This window comes from Gymnogyps californianus, chromosome 11, assembly GCF_018139145.2.
Source record: "Gymnogyps californianus isolate 813 chromosome 11, ASM1813914v2, whole genome shotgun sequence".
NCBI lineage: Eukaryota > Metazoa > Chordata > Aves > Accipitriformes > Cathartidae > Gymnogyps > Gymnogyps californianus.
In genome coordinates this window covers 7,120,792-7,137,053 of record NC_059481.1, presented here as the reverse complement: position 1 = coordinate 7,137,053, position 16,262 = coordinate 7,120,792, and the positions used below count along the sequence as shown (strand labels likewise).

Genomic DNA, 16,262 nt, shown 5'->3' with positions numbered 1-16,262 from the left:
AGTAGAACTTAGTTTTAGTGTGAACTGGTATGAACAAAAATTCAGTGTAATCTACTACCATACATCCTCACCTGCCTTCATCTAGCTGTCCCACCTGGGCTTTCAGATGGGATGTAGCACTCCTGTGCCAGCAATCAATTCAGGAATATCAGTTGAGGCTGAGTATTGGGCCAAGGGGGTGTGCGTGGTGGTGTTTTGTTTCTAACTGACTCCCATTCTGTTCATGCCCAGTCTGAGAAACTAAGACGTGGTACGCTAACTCTTCTTTTGATTACTAGTAGTATTAATTTAGTGCTATTCTGCATTAGAATAAAAACTTGTAGCAAAACAGTTGTCTCTTCAGTGTAGAGTTTTGTCAGGTGCTTTTTTGATCTGATTAAAATATTATTGCACGTGTGCTGGAGCAGTATTTTAGCCATGTTGGGGTGACAGCACTATCATCTGCTATACTAACCTGTTTTGTGGCACGGACAGCAATTTAAAAGCAGCAAGCACTGCTTTTTTTCTGTTACAGTAAAACATCTGAATGTTGTATGAAAAGAGAGGGGACTTAATCTTTTGACACCTTCCTGTCGAGGCACACTTCCCCACTACCACCTCCCCAGGAAACAAACTATTTTATGCAAAGAAGAGCTCTTGAAAGAAAAGAGAAAGGACCTCATGAACAAAGACTTAAGCCTGGTTTACATGCGGTAGTTGGGATTTTTTTTTGGTACAAATATTGCAGTATTACAGGTGTGTAGACTACACATACCAATTCCTGTATAAAAAAAAAATAATACTGCTACAGCCAACTATAGTGCTACAAACATATTAACCCTGGAACTATACTGCTATAGAGTGAGATGATGGTCTTGGTTTTGGGTTCTGTTGGTGTGTTTTTCATAAGTAGGCCTTGGTGTCTGCAGGCAATAGGTTATCACTGTGATTCCCCTGCTGCAGAAGACTGGCTTTTAAATGTGCTTCAGGTGTTGTGGGGAGCCTTACCATGCTGGACATTGTTGTCATGAGCAGCAGCAGGGCAGGGAAGTTTTCATAAATAGAGGCTCATTCCGGTGGCTTTTATATTTCTCGTAATAAGGATGCTGCAAGCTGAGGCTTGGTTATAGTTCGCTGTGGGGAAAAAAAGAAAAAAAAAAAGGTTAAAATGACCCTGAGCATTGTGCCTTTTGCATAAGAAGTAACTCTTCCCTTCCGCCACTGCTGGACGCTATCATACAGCGCCAGGGGCGGGGGCACCGGCTGCCAGGTGCCCCTGCTGCACAAAGCCCAGGTGGGAGAGATTTCTCCCTCAGGGGCTTGGCGCACAAGGGTCCGGCCCCGAGGCCGGGGGCAGGCAGGCAGGCAGATGGAGGCTGCCGCCTCCTCCCGCACGCCGCGGCTCGGCGCTGTCCTGGTGCTGCTGGCGCCCCGGGCGGGGCCGGGCCGCGCCACCGAGTCCCTCGCCTCGCACACGCCGCTATCTCCGCAGGGCCGCCGGCGGCCGCCGCTGATCCTCCCGCCGCTGCCTCCGCCCGCCATTGGCCGTAAACAACCCTTCCCCCTTCCCCCCGCTGCCTCTCCCCCTCGCCTCCTCCCTCCGCGGGAGAGACAGGAGCCGCGGCGGGCCGGAGAGCGGGGCTCCGGTTCTCCCCGTGCGTGCGCCCAGCCAGCGGCGCCGGGGCTGGGCCGGGGCCGCCCCCGCCGGCGGCTGCGGGCGAGCCGCGCCCGCGCGCTGCAGCCCCGCAGCCCCCCCACCCCCCCGCGCCTGCAGCGGGGAGAGGAGGCGGCGGTGGCGGCTGCCCCTCTCCCGCCCTGCCCTGCCCTGCCGCGTGCTGCCCGCCGGCTGCTGCCCTCCGGCCGGGGGCGCGCGGGTCGCCCGGGCGGCAGGGCAGCTCCTCCTCCATGCGCCGCAGCTGCCCGCCGCCCTGCAGCGCCCGCGCCCGGCTGCCCCGCGGAGCGCGCCCTCCCCGCCGGGCGCGGGGGGGCAGGAGGAGGCGGTGCTGCCCGGCCGCGCCGTGAGGGGCCCGGCGGAGGATGCCGGTGGGCGGCGGCGGGGCGGCGCGGCCCCCCGGCGGGGCGCGCTCCCTCAGCCCCACCGCGCTGTCCCGCAGCCTGTCCCGCTTGCGCGAGCACCGCGCCCGCTCGCGGGCCATGCTGACCTTGGGGGTCACGCAGATGGTGCTCGGCTGCCTCATCGTGGCCGTCAGCTTCGCCGCCCTGGCGCTCACCACCTCGGCCCGCGTCCGCCACTCCTGCCCCTTCTGGGCCGGCTTCTCGGTGAGTCGGGGGGCGCGCGGGAAGGGGGGTGGGGGAGGCGCAGCCACGCGCCCCCGCAGCCGTTGGCCGGGCCCAACGGTCGCTGCGGGGCGAGCGCCGCGGGGCCGCCAGCAGCGCCTCAGGGCTGCGAGTTCGCGCCTACAGGTGGGACGCGGGCGGCAGCAGCGGCGCTTTCGGGCCTCGTCCCTCGCCCCCCGCGGGCGGTCCTGAGGAGCGGGGCCGGCGGGTGAGGCTCCTTCCCCGCTCCTCTGCGTGTGGGCGCGGGGCCACCGGGCAGCGAGGCGCTCAGGTGAGGGATCCTCGTTCGGATGCTTCCTCCGCCCCGGCCGGTCTCTCAGCCCGCCAGCGGTGTGACGGGACTTCGTTGCCTCCTTTGGAAGGGTTAGCCAGGGTGGTTTGGCGTTTTATCAACAGCGTCGGTGAAAGTTGGGATAACAAATTAACCTTTGGCGTTGCCTTAGTGGCTGGTATTTGTTTCACGGGCTGCTGTTGCTGTCCCTGGTGTCTTTTGTATTGGCTCTGTCTTCGATGCTGTCTGAGAGTTCACCTTGAGCTATGGCCGTTTCTCAAGGTCTCGGCGCGGGGTTGTGCTCGGACGCAAATTCAGCCACCAGCTATGTTGTACTGAAGGTAATAAAATGAGATGAGCACAAGTTTTGAGGTACACAAACAGTATGGAAGACCTCTCTGCTGAGGAGAGTGCAAGTGCACCAGGAGGGCTGGAAAGGCCTGTGGCTTTGGGACACCCAAAAGTCCTGCCATGAGAGAAGTTGGGATGAGCCCACTGGGAGAAGCTGTTGGTCCCACAGGACTGGGTATCTGAGGGAAAAGCTTGTTTATTCTGAACGCAAATGCCCAAATCTGGGTCCTCCTGACTTCTCTGCGATTTTCTTGTTGACTTTCCATGGTATCCTGCTAGCACAAGGAAAAAAAAAAAAAGTTGATACTCTTCTCCACTCAGGTGGCCTCAGTGCCGATTATCAGTGTTTACATGTGTGTATGGATACAATGCACACATGGGTGCGTTAGTATAATACTGGTTTATGAAGGTTTCTCTCATAAGCAGTGAAATGGGACTTGACAGTTATGAAGAATTAGACATTTCTGAGGGTACTAGTAACAGAGTCTGTGTTATTGGTGAAGATTTGCTTCATTTAATTTAATGTGTTATTGGTTTCAAGTATGTCTTTTCAGCTCTTTTAACGGACCAGAGAGTTTTCAGCTTTAAAAGTGCTTGTTAGAAACCAGAACAGTTAGATAAATGATTTGGGTTATTCAGTTCTGAGCATGTGGCAGAAATGGTGTAATTTAAAAAATAACTGTTTAATATGCTCTTATGCAGCATGTTACTCTAATTTTTTTTGAGTTCTTCAGAGCAGAAGAGTAGTTTTGGATTAATTATTTAGATACTCTTCTTGATTTCACCAGGATTTTTTTGTAATCTTGAAAAGAAACATCAGTTTACGCTAGTAGCCTTGATATCGTAGTAATCGCTCTTTTGCGTTTGAACCTCTGCAAGCTAATATGCAACTATTTGTTGTGATGAGGTGTGGATTTTAAATTAAGAATCTGGCTGCTTACATATTAATGTGCTACTAAAACAACACAGCTTAGGCAGACTTGGTTTCTTATCTTGACAGACCAAGCAGGAATGTAGACAACAGATTGTGTGTTCCAGTAAGCACAACATTTTCAATAATACCTTTTTTCCCCAGCGCCTGTAATCTTCGTGAAAAGAGACTTCTGGGGATTATCAGTATGCCCTAAGATACGCTGTTTTTCTGATTGTGGATGCCTTCTACTCTTCTCTCTGTGCAATGTAACCCATAGAAAAGTATATTTTCCAACTAGATTTCATGAATGTTACTTGTTCATCATAGAGAAGAAAGCCATGATTCCAGCCTGTGGTGTGAATTGGTAGAAGGCACAGGGAAGGTATTGCAAGACTGTTGACTAGAAGGCCTTAATTGTCCTGTGTTATCATAATGAGGCAGGTATACATTGTTTCCTAAATTAAGAGCTTTTTGAAAAAATAATTCTACCTTATAAATGATCTATCAGAGCATGAGAATAACTGTACTCTCCTCCTAATCTCCTTATCTCTAAGTCTCAAGAAATAAGGTAAAAATAGAGCAGTTTTCAAGTATGGTGAGCCTTAAAGAATTTTTTGAGGCCAAGTTCGTTGCTTACGCAGCCTTTTCTAAAAGCCTTTTGAGGTATTTAGTGAGTTCAACAAAAACTAGGTATATTGTCACTCACAGCTGAAAAATATTTCTGTGGAAGAGTAAACATTTTTAGCTTGCTTCTGGAAAATACAATTAAAGAAATAACTAAAGGTGGGTTAAGTGACGTGAGGAAAAAAAAATGGAAGTGTCCTTTCTCTCTTTACTTGGTGCCAAAATTAGGCATAAATATTCACTCTCTTCAAACTACTTCCCCACCCCAAAGTAAATAACTGAGTTGCTTGATGGTCAAGTAGCAATCCTAAACCTTTGCGGGGGGTGTGTGTGTGTGTGTGTGATTATACTGTAGTTTTTACTCATTAGAAACGCACATCCTAAAACAGAGTAGTCTTGGTATTGGTACTTCCAGCATTTTTTTTGACACCAACCGCCCTGTCAACGAAAATGGAGGCTGAAAAAATTTGCTAAGAATCTTTTAAATGTTTTTGAAAATAATTTCCCATGTGTGTAACATTCCAGCTGATATTTAAAAAAAAAAAAAAAAAGGGCTATGGGCTGCATATTACACTCCTCACAGAAAATTCTCTAATCAAATGCAAGGAAAGGTTCTGATTTCTTGCTTTCTTTTTGGAATCAAATCAAGTGACTGTACCAGCAAGAGCTTATTTAAAGAACATGGCACCATAATTTCCATAAAACTTTGAAGAATTCAGAGCTTATTTAAGCATCATCCCATAAATTAAACCATTTTGCTTTATCTTATCTTTTATAGCATCATATTAGGAAGAGAAAAAATATTTTCATATATTTTATATTAAGATATTTTAAGGTAATTAATGAGAGCCAACCTCACACTGAGCGCAAGAGAATTTGGGGGTTAGATGGGCAGGCACTGGTTTATTCTCTGCATAGGCAGAAATCATTGGCAAGATCTTACAAACTGTGGTGAAATGCTAGGCAGTTTGTTCCCATGGCAGTCTTTCATTCAGGAGAATGGCAATGTCATCTTCACATTCTCTCAGTTGGGTAAAAGTATATGCTTTTTCGTATAAGGTAGATGAACATAAGTGTCTTTGATCCTTTTAAGAACGTGAAGAACTGAATATTAGCCTAATTTTGATCATGGAAGAATAGGTCTCAAAATTAGTCTGTTCCGGTAGATCACTGAAACTTTTCCCAAAAGTGTAAGCAGTGACAAGGTTCTTTGTCTCTCCTGTAGGTCCATAGTTGCTTGAATATGAGAAAATATTTCTTCATTCTTTGCCCTTTAGAATCTAAAACATACACTGATTAGTATTTTACAGGCTTTGTACATGCTCAGATTGATTGTAATGCTTCAGCTAAGCGCGCTTAATGTTTATGGTTACTGTATCAGTGTTAGGACACTAGCGAACCACAGGCCTCATAGAACTATGTTAGCGTGACTACAAAAGCAAATCTTACTCTCTGCAGTCATTTCTTGAAATTATTTAGAAGTTGGCAATCAGATATTTATCCCCACCATGACTTGATCCCAGACAGCATTCTGAGAAAATTATCAGCCTCAGAGACTAGAGTTATCTCTAGCATAAGAAAGCATTAATGAAATTGTAAGTTAAATCATAAGATTACCCAGGTTTCTAAAATCCTACCTTGGCACTAGAAATCTTAAAAGAACATAGAGCAAAGTACAAGCTATCTCTTCTTTTATATATAGTTATTTGACAACAGTTGTATTCTTGTGTAGAGCGTGTTGCTGGAAGATCTTCTGCTGCCTCTCCTTTTTATTAAGTTTCTTCTCAATTCTACCTCTTTTCATCCATATCCCATGTTCAAAACAGATGAAGTCCTCTGGTTTAAAAGCAGCTTTCATATAGTATGTCTTCCAAGTTTGTGACGTACGTACTTTTTTTGTGTTCTTTGAAAAGGGAAAGAGATATATAGGGAGATTGTCAAGGTGAATTCAGACCCAACTTCTCTCTCATGGAAAATGTGAAATACATTATATACTTGTCTGCATTATTAACTGAGAAAGCAGAGCGTAGAGCCTTTTCTGTATTCTTCAATGACATTGTACAAAACAGGTTTAAATCCCTCAGATGATGCATAAAGGAGTTAACTTTCAAAAGCTTCTACCAGTCTGTGACCCTGACTGTTCCTCATGTGCAGCAGGTTGTTTTAGTATGTTCCTATGCAGAGTCATTGTGGAAGTGAAGGGGAGATTACAAGAAAGATGATTTGTTAGCGGTTGTGAGTGTTTATCTCTTCTCCTCCATTTCAGGTACAGATTCTTTTTCCTTCCTCCTTTCCCCTTTTTGTTTTCCTTTTGGGCTTTTCCATTATTGCTTGTGGATAGTCAGGTGAAATAAAGGAGGTACTAGAGTGATAGTATTTGTAGCTCAGAGGAATGAGCTTTAGTTTGCATGAAAAGCCTGCTGCCAACAGAGTCTGTTATTGTGAGAGTAGAGCTAAGCTGTTTGAGAGAAAGTAAACTTACTGCTATTATTGAGTGATATATATTGTATATACTGAACTTGTAAAGTCTGCTAACACATCATTTATTTGTCTCGGAGCTGATCATCTCATATCTAGGACTTAAATGGTAGCTTTCTTGTCTGCCTGCTGTATGTATAAATGAAACTCTAGCATGGTGTCCTGGTTTCGGCTGGGACAGAGTTAACTCTCTTCTTAGTAGTTGGTGCAGTGCTGTGTTTTGGATTTAGTGTGAGAATACTGTTGATAACACTCTGAGGTTTTAGTTGTTGCTAAGTAGCGCTTATCCTAAGTTAAGGATATTTCAGTTTCCCATGCTCTGCCAGCAAGCAGGTGTACAAGAAGCTGGGAGGGAGCAGAGCCAGGACAGCTGACCCGAGCTAGCCAAAGGGGTATTCCATACCGTAGAACATCATGCCCAGTATATAAACAGGGGGGAGTTGGCTGGGAGGGGCGGATCACTGCTGGGGCATCGGTCAGCGGGTGGTGAGCAGTCACATTGTGTATCACTGGTTTTTTTTCTTTCCCTTTTTTTCACTCTTTTTTTTTGTTGTTGTTGTTCTATTCCTTTTCATTACAATTATTATTATTATATTTCATTATTATTATTATTGTTAGTATTGTATTTTACTTTGGTTATTAGACTGTTCTTATCTCAACCCACGAGTTTTACCTTTTTTCCTCGATTCTCCTCCCCATCCCACTGGGAGCAGGAGGGGAGTGAGGAAGTGGCTGCATGGTGCTTAGTTGCTGGCTGGGGTTAAACCACAACACATGGATATCAAGTAGTTTTGATCAAAATGTCCATCACAACTCTGAGTGTGCCACATGCTTCTCTATGAGAGTATATAGTATGAGTTGCTTGTTTTGAGTACCCCTGGTTATCACAACTTGAGTACTTAACCTACAACTTTCTTAGCTGAAACTCAATTTTTCTAGAATTTGCATAAATCATCAGAAATGTTCCTGAACATCTGTTGTAACTACAGAAAGGCCATTAGCTGTCTGGGTAAGATTATCTGACCAGATCCCTTCTCTGTAAATGATTGTTCTAATGGTAGATTTCAAATCTGTGGACTCCATGACCATGATGATTAGTTTATTATGGACAATTTGTCATTCTGTGAAGTTTGCTACTGGTTCAGACAATGTTCTGTATCTGTAAATATTCAAATTGTTTCAGGCTTCTTTTGGAAGTAGTTCGTATTGCTGTTTTGGGAATTGAGTAGGTAAATTTCTGCACTGAAAAAGTTTTCGGGAGACTTATCAGACCTCTGATGCAGATTATCAAATAGGGTTGGATCCAGGGGGCAAATGAAATTTATTTCCTTATGTGGCTGTTGAAGATCTTATGTCATTCCTTAAAGATGATGCACCCCACACACTAGAACAGTTATCTCAATGTTTCTTGCTTCAGGTTGATGAAACTTAGAAGACCAGGAAATGGGTCACCTCAGAAATCCTACAAGTGATTTGTTAACCTGTCTTTTGCCTATTCACAGTCTCCTTTCCAATAAATGAGTGACTACTAGATCTGGCTAACAATTCATGGTAGGTTTTAGCCAGTGTGATAGTCACAAAATAAGAGCAGCTAGATTGGATGATAAATTTGAGAAAGTAGTACTATTATGTTTGACTGATCACTGTTAACTCCTCACTTAAGAACTGCAATATGCAATAACGGTTTTAGTTACCTGCAGTGGAACCTCCAGTTATATATACTTGTAAAGGAATTACACAAACTCTGATTCTTTGAGACTGTCTACTGCTGTGTCCTTTAGTTAGCCCACCATCCCTGTTTTTTCTGACTTTACTACATGGGTTGGATTTACTAACACCTTAGGCATGCTTTTCCTTTCCTTTGCAAGTTTGTCAGGGCTTTGAAATGTGAGCAAGCTGTGGAAGGAAGTCAACTATCTGGAACTTTGTGTCTCAGGAAGCCTGCTAGGCATGTATGTTGCTGGTACACAGCATTAGTAAAAAATTATCGGTCACCTGCATAGGCTTGCCTCTTGCCTTCATAAAATTCACGAAGATTGCAACGTGTCTTGTCTAGGTAATTGATCATTATTAATTTTCTTAGCATTCTTGATCTGTACATCATGACAGTATTATGTGGCAGACAAAAAAAATAGAACAAGGCTGTTATAACCTGTTATTAGATGCCAGTTAAAACCTGTATTGTTGGTGTACAAGAAGAGATCATATGCATCATATAATCATAAGGAGTAAGAAGCCTTGGGTACATTCTCTGTACTTTCTGGAGTCCATGGTAAGGTAGGGCTTTGGAACAGTGGATTCATGGGTGAAAATGTTGTTTCCATATCCAGATGGAATGATAGCAAATTAGACAGCTGGAAAGAGGAACAATTAGAAAGAAGACAGTGTTCCTTTTTTATTCTTTGAACTATACATGGTAAAATGGCTATTCGTAACTTCCTGAGGATTTGGGACCAAGTGTAACCTTGGAATTTCTTGTCTTCAGTGCACTGGAAAATAGCAGGCTCATGGAAGCCAGCATTATTTGTTTCATGAAACAAATCAGCTTTTATTGCTTCTGAGTATATTCTGTTGCCTAAGCCTTATGGGTTTGAGAAGCACTTGATGATGCAAATTGATTTTAAAACTTTGTGTGTTACAGGAAGGAATAGTTGAAGAAAGCAAAGATGCCCCATTATGATATGGGGGGGGAGATGTCCAATCTGTAGGGAAGAAATAGCATCAATTTTTTTTTTTTTAATCCTGTATTATTATAAATTGCCTGTGTTCTGAAGTCTTTATTTTTCTGTAGGCAGCCAGACTGCAGAATAAAAAGACTACATTTTGTGTAGGTCTCTTACTGTTGTCAGCATAAGAGATGGTTTTATTTTTTATTTTTTAATTTGTGGTAGAAAAATGGGTATACATCTCAGTCTCCTTAGGAATGAAATATTTTTCCTGAATTCTGGTTGTCCTTTCTAGATGTTCTTTTATGCTGGAAATGTAAGAGCATCTGCTGTAAAGACAGTAAATACTGCCCTGGAACTTATAACAACTAGCTGTGTGGAACAGTTACAGTCTACTGAGAAACTGAGGAATAGATAAGTAGCTTAATTGAAATGGGAATTTCAAAGGTCAATTATCCAGTCATTAGCAGCTGCTGAACTTGTTACACCTCCATTTTAGTTGTATGTTGCAACTTATTGAAGGAATGAGTTGTGAATTACCAGGCTTAATTGGCTATTCTTTCACAATTCATTTTTCTGCTCACTCCTGTGCCTTCTGGAATCGAAGGGCAGAACAGATAACGGGACTCTGTAAGGTGTGAACTGCCTGAAAATATGTAACCTACAGGAGTATAACTATTTCAGTGGCATATTTAAAGAACGATACTCTTCTAGAAGCAGAATATGGTGTAGTCATTGCCTCTTCTCTATGGGAGTAACCACACTGCTTTAAAGGAATACTATGCAAATGTGACAAAGCTGTGGAATTTATAATTGAGAAGTATTTACACATTTAGAGCATCGTAACTTACGTGCAGGCAATATTTTAAGATCAAAATGCACCAAAGCTAAGCCTTCCCTCCTTGGCGAAGTCACAGAATCACGGTGTCTGTCCCATAACTAGAGGCTACAGTCTGGATTTGTAAGAACAGTGTGTTCATAATTCCTTTAAAAGTACTTGCTCATGCTGTTTGAAACTTCAGTCCTCTCCCCAATATAATTTATCATTGTCATTTTTGGTAGTCTGTGGATGCGTCCATATCAGTGTTTTAGTTCTAATCGCGAACGTGCTCCCACTCACTGTTCATTCACATTGTGGAGCATTCTCACAGCACACAAACTTGATTCATGGGGGGTAAAATGAAAGCAAAAGATGTGCTTTAAGAGCATAGAAAATGCAGTCTGACTGCTAGTAGGTATTAAGTTTAGGGACCAGACTGGAGCTTGTCTGAAGTAGTGTGGATGCTGTCTTCTTAAGAATCAATTCTTTTGCAAGCAGATTTGCTCCTGTTCCATTTACTCTTTGCTAATTCAGGTAGAACTTGTAAGGCCAGTCTGAAAACTCCTGTATTGTGCAGAGGATGTGAACTCCCTACAAATTACTAGTAATCCTTTTTACTAGGCAGAATTTTACTCCATAGTGGTTACATCTGCATTAGTAATTTGATACAGGTCTGCAGAGTGAAATAGCCAGTTCTGAGGATGAGATGCCAATGCTCTGTGTGTGTTACTTTTGAGTATCTTGAGTATTTTGAGTACTTTTGAGCTGAGTTGCAGTAAATGAGAAATACTTCTCTGAATTACTGCTGCATCACTTACAATGAGAGATTGTTTTCAGATAGAGTGTGATTAAAAAAAAAGGAATAATTTTACAATATTCTAACAAGTGTAGACTTGCTTGTTATTGTTATGGTATCCAGATAAAAATGAGAAAATGTAAGCACTTTGAAGAATATGTACTTTTTGTTTGGAGGAGGCAAACTGAATGTAACTTTTGGATTTCTGATCTTTACAACAGCTTGATTCAAACATGGATAGTTGAAACAGCATTACAAGTTTAAACTTTTGTGTCTGATTTTTGAAGAGTTGCTAACTTTGCAAGCTTGCTTTCAGTTTTGAATATGAACTTTCTTCCTTTATAGATGCCATTATCATGAGTAATTTATGTTCTGCAGAACAAGCAAATAATGTCCTCATTGATAACTATACAGTTTTGTTGTTCCTGTTACATATAAAGAGTCCATCTCAGCAAAATTATTTTCATGTGAGGGATATAATTTACTTATGAGATTGTTTTTGCTCCTGTTTGTAGCAGGAAAGAGCACGGCTTAATCGGAAGATTTTAGATAAGCCTTCAGTGCCAGGCGAGATAAAAACAGGGTTTTTTAAGCTGAACACACTTAGTCCAGAGGCACTGAGAGATAATAAATATGTAGCTTTATAATGTCACTTTTACATTCACTCTTCAGAGAAGAAACTTGTTTTCATCTAGGTGGAAATTGTGAATGCAGCTGTTTTTAAGATTCATGGTAGATTTTTGGCCTGCTACAGAAAAGTAAGACTACTCTTTAATTAAAAAAAAAAATCAAACCAAAAAGTATTATTTCAGCATTCGTAGTAAAGAGTCAATGGACAATGTCATTTATCAATAGTAAACACAAGTAATTATCTCACTATTACGCATTCTAGTGATTGTGGTTCTAGCAGAAAAGTTAAACTGAATGGTATTCTTTTGTTATAGCAGTGAAAGCATTTGTTGATCAATGGTACTAAAATAGGAGGTTTTAAATTTCTGACTCTGTAAACAATCGTCAAGAGCTTTCTAAGACACACTCCTTAAAATAGTGCTGTGAACATGAGGCTAGCATACTGACTGCTATGTTATTCTGAAAATAACATTGGTAGGAAGTGGTTTTGTCGTATATTGAAAGTAGCTATTGTTCAAACAAATTTTATCTTTCCAGAGGCTAAATCCAAAACCTTTTGAAAACTTGTGAAAAATCAGACTAAAAAAATGAAATGCTGCAGTATTTCTGTACAGCTAGGAGTGTAGTGTTCATGTGTCATGAAGGGTGAAGGAGGCAAAGGCTCAAGTCCTGCGTTTGTGTCAGTGTGAAGGGAACTCAATCTGTTTTACGTGTCCCAAGCGATCTGGGCTACCAAGCTACTGTCTTGACTCTTTACATTTTGCCCCTTCAATAGAAATTTTCCTGGGGGTGGAAAGACTGCTTACACATTCTTGTAGGAAGTTTCAGTTTGGTGTTTGTGATCTTAAATTAAAAAATATATTTGGAAAACTCCTAATGAAAGTATGGGATCTCCAGATGAAGAGTAGTTGAGCTTCCTCTTACTTGCTTATACAGACATGTTGGCAGCTGAGAAGTACATGTTTTGTTTCTGAAAGGTTATTGTATCTATTGCAGATGGTAATAATCAGGAAAGTGTATTGATCAGCCTATCTTTTAAACCAAATGGATGCCTTTGTACTCCTTTCTGCCTTTACAGTTGCTTTCTGAAAGAGCAATGTTAATTCAAGATGTGTTAGATTTGATTTTTTTGTTTTGCAGTAGTTTTAAACAGAATAGAATTTCATCTGACATACATTTTCATTACATGTAAAGAGCAAAAGGAGGCATCAAAGAAGAATATTTCTCAGAGTTTTAGTTGCAAATATTTGGTTATAAAGGATACTTGAAAAAAGTTGACTTAGGGAATGGAGGTTTATTTAAATACACCTGAGTGGTATAAATAATTTTCATACTTAAAATAACATATTAAAACCAGAACAAAGCAAGCCACAAAACACAAATGAGGAAAGAAAAAAGAAAGAAAGAAAGAAAAAATGCACATAAAATAACAAGCTTGTGCCCTTGAGTCCACATTATCACTGTGTCTGTACATGTAGGAATCTCTTACAGCTGGATCACAGGATGTCTCTGATGCATCTCTGACACTTCTACCACAGAACCTGCTGCATGCTACAGAGAGAGAATAGTGAAGAGAGGACAGATGGGGTGGCAGGTGCACTTTCTCTCCCTGATAGCATTGTACAGATTGGGCAAAATGTTCACAGCTTTTCCATGTTGCCTTTTATGCATGAAGGTAGGAATTGTACCAGCAATGGTTGTCCTTTCAGAAAGACATTAGTAATGTTGCTGTGGTAGGTAGGAGTCGGATTTAATATATATGCTTAAGTCCTTCGTACACCCAATTCTTCATGCTTGTTGTGGTAGAAGAGGAGACGTTAGGCTTTTTAAAAAGTTCTTGAAAGACATACCTCTTGTCCTATTTATACTTGTGTAACAAGGATTATTCTGGGCCTAAAGAATTTAGGAAGTCATTTAAGAATTACTTCCTTTCCTCCCCTTAAAAATTTCCCTTCCTTCCTCATGAAATCAGGTCATAGATTTGAAATAAAGCTTCACCATAAGACCATACTTTGAGATCCTGTGAAATATTATTACAGTATGCAGTAACTAGCAACAATACTAAAGCATTAGTATCTGCTTCTGAAGTTCATGTTGATTCAGTAAATATTTTCTTAGCTAACTAAGTAGTATAAATAGTCAATGCAGCTTTTCCTTTGAGCTTTTAAAAAACACACTGTGATTTGACAGACTAATTTCTGTTGGTACATAATATTTGCCCTTTGAGTGGAAAGGAACCTTTACTGTAAAAGCAATAATGACAGTGCAAACAATAAAGGGTTATACAGATAATAAGTATAACCAACATCAGCATGGCATTTTGCTGTCCACCAGAGGCCATGTGCTCATCTTCCTTAACATAGACCATGTGCTTATCTTCCTTAACCTAACTTACTGTGAATTGAATGTCTGAAAGCCTGAATGTCAAACCAGCTATTAAGAAAAGTCATCCCCAGTGACAATACCTGTCAGTTCTAGATGAGGATTGTCTGAAGTGTTCAATCATATCCTTCATTGGTTTGTGAATCTAAAATAATTGGAAGGAAAGTAGAAGGAAGCAAAACCATTTTCTATTTCTGACGTTGAACCTTCCTCTGAAGCAGTACGCTTTTTGCTTGTGGAACTATAATTCATCACTAGACAAACTGTAGATGTCCTTCCGCTTGACAGTTCCTTCTTGTGTCCTAACAGTTTAAAAGCTTGCCTTACAGTATGAATTGTTTGGGGTTAACTTGAGGTTTTGTCTGAATCGCCTGTTTTAGTTCCAAAACTACAGAAGTAATTATCTTGCATTATCTGGTTAATTAACCTATTTTGAAAAATAGAGAAGATAAGAAGTAATGGACAAAAGAGGAGTCAGTTTGAGAGTCAGGGTTACTTTTCAATCTTTAATGTTTCTGGAACAAACAATTTTTTTATTTTTGGAGCGTGGTTATTTTTTGGTATTCTGAAAATTTCTTCCCTTCATCCATGTCTGTTATGATTTATATAACGTCAATGAAACGAGCTAGGTCTGTGAAAAATGAGTCTTTCCCATATAAAAATAAGTCTACATGCACTTAACTCTAGAGCTCCTGGAAGATAAGAATTAATTCGATTTTTGTTTATGGTTAGGTATATTTAGGAACCGTATGACAGTCCCCAAACAATGTATTTCCTTGTATCTACTGCAATTGACTTAATCAGGAAAAAGAATCTGATGCCAAACTGAATGCTCTAGTAAAAGGTAGTAGCAGGCTGTAGCCCAAATTCTTGAAAACTAGCTCATTTAGAAATTAGAGCAATATTTTAAGCAATATTTCCCTAATTCAGAAAGGTCTAGAAATACTTCTGGTATCTTGCTTCAGTATGTTAACCATATAACATCAAAGATGTTACAACCAAGAAATTTTTACCCCTGCAGTGTAAGTGCTTCAGGATCAAGTATTTCAGACAGATAATTTAGACTGTTATTGACGTAATTCTTCTGTAGAGTTTAAGAAGGCAAACAGGAACAATGTTAGGAGTATATTTTTGCAAAAAGATTTTGGGTAAAACATTATAGAATACAACACTGAAACTGTGACCTGTTTCAATCATTCAGCCAATAAGTTAAATCTTTAAGCAAGGTGTCATCTGATGAAAGCAGGCAAAAATATAAGCAACGTCTCACGAGTCACCAGCTGCTGCAGAAGTGAGTCTTATAGTGTTACCTGTTAGAAAGTAGACATTCAACCATGCATCTGTTTCCCTTGTTATTATTTAAGAGCAACCAGAGATAGGCTCTGTGTTTTAGAGTTATATTAAGTCCTACCTTATAGGCAGTCCTACAGGATGAAACAAAGCAGGAGGATGTGAAGTTCTGACTAACAGCATAGACCATAGAAAATGCTAAAGGTGAATAGGATGTAAAAAGCTTATACTTAAAAATAATATGATGCTTTGTGAAGTGTTCTGTTTTCTGAAAGCAGAAAATTCAATAGTCAGTGTAATTATTTGTTAGATGCCCACAAGGAGCCTGCAGATTAACAATAATGCACAGTGATTATATTAATCAGTAGGCTCTTGTGGAAATGAGAGGTTTGATGGTATAAATACATATAATGGTACTTTGGATGAAGTAAAAAATACTTTTTGAGGGGATCAGCCTGAAGAAGATGAAAAGTGATTTTATAATTTTACAAACATAGATTTGCAAAAAAGAATTCCATTCTTTTCCAATTAAACTACCAAGAAATAGGCTGAAAAAGAAAAGGTAGGCTTGTATATTAGAAAAGGTGGGGTCTCTAGCATGAAAAAAGGTACCTCATGTAGCTATTTTAGAACGTAAAGTTATAGTTGGATGAAGTGTGGTTTACTGGATTTCTCAGAAGCAGGCACTAACTTTTTGATAACTTCAGTGTAAGGCAAGAAAATGTATTTTTAGTATAAAAATCAGTGTATTTGGTGTCTGTTAA

The 16,262-nt window shown here is 40.9% G+C and overlaps 1 protein-coding gene across 1 annotated transcript in view; it reads left to right on the top strand.

Annotated features, from left to right (window-relative positions):
* Nucleotides 1-2,525: 2,525 nt before the first annotated feature.
* ENTREP2 (endosomal transmembrane epsin interactor 2) overlaps nt 2,526-16,262 on the top strand; it is a 156,089-nt gene continuing 142,352 nt past the window's right edge. Inside the window, exon 1 of the mRNA XM_050903311.1 lies at nt 2,526-2,548. The gene's annotated coding sequence lies outside the window, so the exon portion shown is untranslated. The remainder of the gene's footprint in view (nt 2,549-16,262) is intronic.